Source organism: Herpailurus yagouaroundi, unplaced genomic scaffold (genome assembly GCF_014898765.1).
Source record: "Herpailurus yagouaroundi ecotype Mexico unplaced genomic scaffold, PumYag 188, whole genome shotgun sequence".
Taxonomy (NCBI): Eukaryota; Metazoa; Chordata; class Mammalia; order Carnivora; family Felidae; genus Herpailurus; species Herpailurus yagouaroundi.
This window is the reverse complement of record NW_024412419.1, coordinates 28,208,466-28,214,465: the sequence shown is the minus strand read 5'-3', so window position 1 is coordinate 28,214,465 and position 6,000 is coordinate 28,208,466.

Here is a 6,000-nt window from a genome sequence, read left to right as displayed (position 1 = left end):
CTTTTCGAAAAGTATTTCCTGGAATGCCTCAGGGGCTCAGTCAGTTGAGTGTCAGACTCTTGCTTTTGGCTCAGATCATGATCCCAGGGTCATGGGATCAAGCCCTTCATTGGGCTCTGTGCTGAGCAGGGAGACTGCTGAAGATTCTCTGTCTCTGTCTCTGTCTCTGTCTCTCTCTCTCTCTGACCCTCTCCTCTGCTTGTGCTCTTTCCCTAAGATAAAAAATAAAATAAAAAATTTAAAAAGTACTTCCTAAAAAGTACTTCTTATGGTCTATTTTCCGAAGAGCAGCCAAAGAGATTATTCTGCATGGAACTCTTCTGCACAAAATCTTACCATGACCCTCCTCCTTCCTTACCACCCTCACAGAATATATCCAAAGACTACAGATGACCTGTATGGCCTGGTGCATCTAGTATTTTCTATTTCTCTCATACTGCTTTGGAGACACTACCCTGTATGGCAGTCCTCAAACATACCCTTAAAGATTTTCCTATGTGGGAAGGTCTACCCACCTACCGCTCTATTGCTTAACTCTGTTCTCTTCATTTAGATCTCTGCTTCAATAGCACCTCAATAGAGAGCCCTTTTCTGAGACTCGCTACCATTCTTATCTCATCTTTATGTCTCAGAGTATATGACATATTTGTTCTAGGTTTGGTTATGTTCACAAGTCTTCCTGAATCACTAGCTTGATATATTTTATCACTTTGAAAAAAAAAATAATAACCGTTATCCATTTAAATATCCCTTCTGTTCCATTCTCTCATTTCTTTCCTTCTAGAAACTCAATTATACTGAATTAAAATTTTTCACTGTTATCTTTTTGGTCTCCAACCTTTTATTCTGTAATTTTTCAAAAAAAATTATTAGTGTTTATTTTTAAGAGAGAGAGAGACAGAGTGTAAGCGGGGGAAGGACAGAGAGACAGGGAGGCACAGAATCCGAAGCAAGCTCCAGGCTCTGAGCTGTCAGCACAGAGCCCGCTGTGGGGCTCAAACCCACAGACTGTGAGATCATGACCCGAGCCCAACCTACTGAGCCACCCAGGTGCTCGTCTTCTGTAATTTTTATTTGTGTCTCTGTTTTTCTTTCTGGATGTGTTTTTCTTTCCTATATAATGTTTCACTATTTATATCTTCCATTGTTCTTAACCTACTTTTATTTTTTTAATGTTTATTTATTTATTTTTGAGAAGGGGGGAGTGAGCGAGAGTGGGGGAGGGGCAGAAAGAGAGGGAGATAGAGAATCCCAAGTAGGCTTCACGTGGTCAGCACAGAGCCCAATGCTGGGCTTCATCTCATGAACCATGAGATCACAACCTGAGCCGAAATCAAGAGTCAGCTGCTTACCCCACTAAGACACCCAGGTGCCCCAGGAACTGTTCTCTGAAGACTACATTTCCATATCAGGTATTATTGCTACATCATCTATCTACCTTTGACCTTACTACAAAATTTGACAGTTAACATGCTCCCCTCCTGGCCATTCTATTGGTTTGTGGGGGCTCTGAACTAGCCAAGATTCCTACCTATTTCAGTTATTACTTTTCCCTGGTTAACTTTTTTGAAATTTTTAAAAATTCCCTCATCCTCTACAGGATGGAGTTGCTCCCAACTCTCAGAACTGAGCATTCTTTCTCTATGAATTTGTGGTCACACCAATTCTAAACACTGACTATAAATTGTATAAAGTTTCTTAACCCTTATCTTTGTACCTTCACTTCTACCCAAATCCAGGCCCCTTTTCAACTGCTTAGAGAATCCTTCAATTATGCATTGTTCTGATCCTCAACCTAACATAAAGCTTTTAGTCTACAAAGCTTCATTAATAAGTAGAATCTAAGCTTTCTTTTCCCCCCAAAATTCATCCTTACTTGTTCAAACTTCTCTTTTCACACTGTTAACCTGCTGGAACTGAGATATATCCTGCCAGGCCTGGAGGTAATCCATGCAAGAATGCTTTAAAGACGATAAGGACATTTCACTGCTCTTTATGTTTTTAAATTCGCCAGTGTTTAAGACATACATTCGCTTCCTGTTCTGGGATCAGCCCAAAAGAACAACAGTTGTTCTATTTTTCCATGTGATGATTTTCCATGACTTACGTTTTATCACATAACCCTCTATTTTCTCTTCTATTTCAACAAGGGTGTGCTGTCAAAGTACTTAACAAGCTCTCCCCAGGAGTGAGATCTTGTATTTATTAGATGGTAGTTAAACTTAAGGTTCTGGGAATCCATGTGCAAAAGACAGACAAGATATTGCTCCAAAGAGTTTATGTTCCTGTTGGGGGGACACAACAATCAAACAACAGGACAATGACAACAAAAGAGTTTCTCGTTAATGAAGTTGTGAAATTAGAGAGTAAAAGTGGTTCATATCCAAAAGAATGGCTCTTTCATCTATCCTCTCAGTCCTAAAGGTCTTATTTAATAAAAACTCAATGCCATAATTGACTTTGTACACTTACAGAAAAACAACAACAACAACAACAACAACAACTCATTTTTAGTTGGGCTGTGAAGTTTGATGCCATTTTTCAGAACTTTCAGAAACCAAATGGCCAAAATATGAAATGGTGGAATTTAGTGGCCTACATAAAGTAAAGAGGTACATTCTTCCTCCTCCTCCACTGAGCAGTGACAAAGGGAAGGGCCATTGTCAGAGGCATCCAATAAATGACCTTTAATTTGGAAAGGAAATGAAAGGTGGTCAGGTGGGGAGAAAGCAATTTCTTTTATGGTTTGAGACTGACTTAGGATTTTTTGTTTGCCTTTTTAAAGACTTATTTATAAAAATCTTTGCAAAAAATGTCCATTATGCCATTGACATAACTTGAATTAATCACAGAACCACAATTTATTATCGAGTATCATTTAGCAACTATGTTGAAATAACTGCCAGTCAGCTTCCCATAATATCATCCCAAAGAATTGATTATATCCTTTAGTTTCTGATCTAATAGTTGTATACGAATGGTGAAATAGTTACTAATCTAAACAATAGGCATTCATAAAGGTATTGTAAATCATAGTCGCAGGCTATAGTCGTATTCTGTATTTCACAGATATTTGCCACCATGCCTTAACGAATGGTGTGAAAATCTTTCTTAGATAGCTACATTTTGTACAGCTTTCCTTGGACTTCAAGGCCCAATTCAGGCAACTGGCTTGGGAATGTAAGTGTATGTAGTCTTATTTTCATTACATTATTCATTTATATAGCATCTCTCTTCCTCAAAGATCTCAAGGCGATTTACAAACATTAATTGCCAAATACTTGTAGTGTTCCTTTGAGATATGTAAACCTGAAGTTGAACTAATTAAAAATTATAATCAAATCCCCCTTTACACACACACACACACACACACACACACACACACACACACACTTTACTTACTTACTTATAGGATAACCCTTTCTAGGCTGTGGAACTGTAATTGTTCAAAAGTGAGTACAGGGAACAAGAGCAACAAGCTGATTAGGCCAGCATGGCCTCAGGACTCATGAGAATCTGGACCTTCACTTTGAAGTGATTTGTCTATGTGGAAAACCAAAACAATGAAAGGATATGAAGCTAAGTCCATGAAAAATTTGATTTTTACCAAGATAAATTACCAAAAAAAAAAAAATGAGACAATGAAAAGTTAGATTATACCAACAAAATTCGCACACCAAGCTTGCACTTCTGGGATGGAAGGGGAAAATTCCATCTCAGTCATTATTAAAGCTCTTTCTCCATTCTAGTATTGCATTAGATTCTCAAAGACCCATGTGATATTCAGAGAAAGGATTTCTAATATTCAGCCTCTCTGAATGACCCCTGACATCCTCACTGATGCTGGTTCCTTGTGGATAGTGACTCTCTCCTTCCATGTCACATGCCTAGCACAGGGTTTCTTTGACCACACTATGAAGCCAGTGCCTCTGCGTTCTGGCCACCTCACCAGGGTACTGCTTTAGAGAATAGCAACAAAACAAAAAATTGGTTTTTGAAAAAAAAATTGATGAACTCCTAATGACATTGGATCAAGATTTAAGAAAAAAAAAGCAAACCAAATAATCAGTCTGAAGAACAAAAAGGGGACATCGCTATAAACTAGACATTAAAATGAGTATCATATAAGCCAACCTGTTGATAAATTAAATATTAGATGAAATAAACCAACTCCTAGAAAATACAATTCATAAAACTGAAAAAGTAAAATTTATATATTCCTGTGACTATTAAAGAAAATGTCACTAATTTCAGGTATATGAGGTAAGTGAAGCAGCCCATGCTGTCCGTACTATGTCATTCTGCTCCTGGCTTTATTTTTCCCTGCTGTAAGTAAGGGGGTTGAACTGCATTCTCATTCCACGAAGGAAACTCTAGACAAATAAGGTTTGACCAGCAAACTCTACCAAATACATAAGGAAGGAATAACACTAATATTACATATACTTTCCAGATTGCAGAAAAAGTGGGTCACTCTCCAAGTTTTTATGGGGCCGTCATAACCTTGATACCAAACCACAAAAAGAACAGCATAAGAAAAGAAAAACATAAGCCAACCTTATTTATGAACATAGATACAGAGAAATTTTAAACAAATAGTAGCAAAACTATTACAGTAAAACATGCAATATACCATGATGAAGTAGCATTTACTTCAGAAATACGTGTTAATTTAACATCAGAGAAGCACTGTCCTGTGCCCTTTTAACACAGTAAAGAAGAGTCATACGACCACCCCAGAAAAGAATAATTAAATTTAATATTGATACACTATCAATACTTCTACTATTTGAATTCAGTACTTTTAAAAGCTAGACACCAACCACACACACACGCACACACACACACACACAGACACACACACACACACACACACACACACACCAAAAGTGAGAATAGTTGCCTTCAGAAAGATAGAAAGATAACAAGTTAAAAAAAAGATGCTTGGTTATGTTTATTCAAAACTATGTCTACATGAATGTACCAGCAGTAAGAACAGCTTCATATAGATCAACACATAATAATGAGTTTAGAAGAAAAGAGCACAGCAACCCAGAAAACCTGAATTTCAGGCAAAAGGGATGGAAACAAGGAAAAGGTGTCACAAAAATCTTACCTGACAGAATTCTAACCAGATGTACATGAATTCTAGGTAGTGTGTGTGTGTATGGCTGGCCCTTACACTGATGGGCTGCTCTCATGAATTTTTCAGTTCCCTATGCCTGATGGGAAGCCCACTGTGAGAGAGGCCTTCTTAAGTGTTATCATAACTAATTACCTTCCTTGGTAACCCAGAAAAAACCCAACGTGCAACCCGGCTTCACAGACCGAGATGTAGTTCCTTCCCAAATTATAGCCTTCTCTCTCTGGAGCCATGAGAAAGTTATCTCTGTAAGCCTCAGTTTCCTTGTCTATAAAATGGAGATAAGTTGTTCCCAACTAGGAGTCTTGTTATTGGGGCCATAGTTGACATAGTTGAAGCATTTAGAAAAAAAAATTTTTGGACAGGGCGCCTGGGTGGCTCAGTTGGTTAAGTGTCCAACTTCTGCTCAGCTCACGATCTCGTGGTCCGTGAGTTTGAGCCCCGCGTCGGGCTCTGTGCTGACAGCTCAGAGCCTGGGGCCTACTTCGGATTCTCTCTCTCTCTCTCTCTCTCTCTCTCTCTCTCTCTCTGCCCTTCCCCCACTCATGTCCTGTCTCTCTCTGTCTCTCAAAAATGAATAAATGTTTAAATAAAATAAAGAAATATTTTTCGTATAAAGTAAGTTCTCAGTAGGTATTAGCTATTACTATTTTGATAATTAACACCCACCAGAAGGTGGACTTACCCTTTGGTCCCAAAACAATTATATCAGAATATAATCATTATATTTGAATTACTTGTTCTTGTGTAGAAGGGTGAGTAGAATATCAGTTGACCAATCCACACTGAACTAATAAGCCAAGCAGAAGCTGGTCCTTTCTTACAGTCTTGCATACCCACAGATGAACATCAAGCCT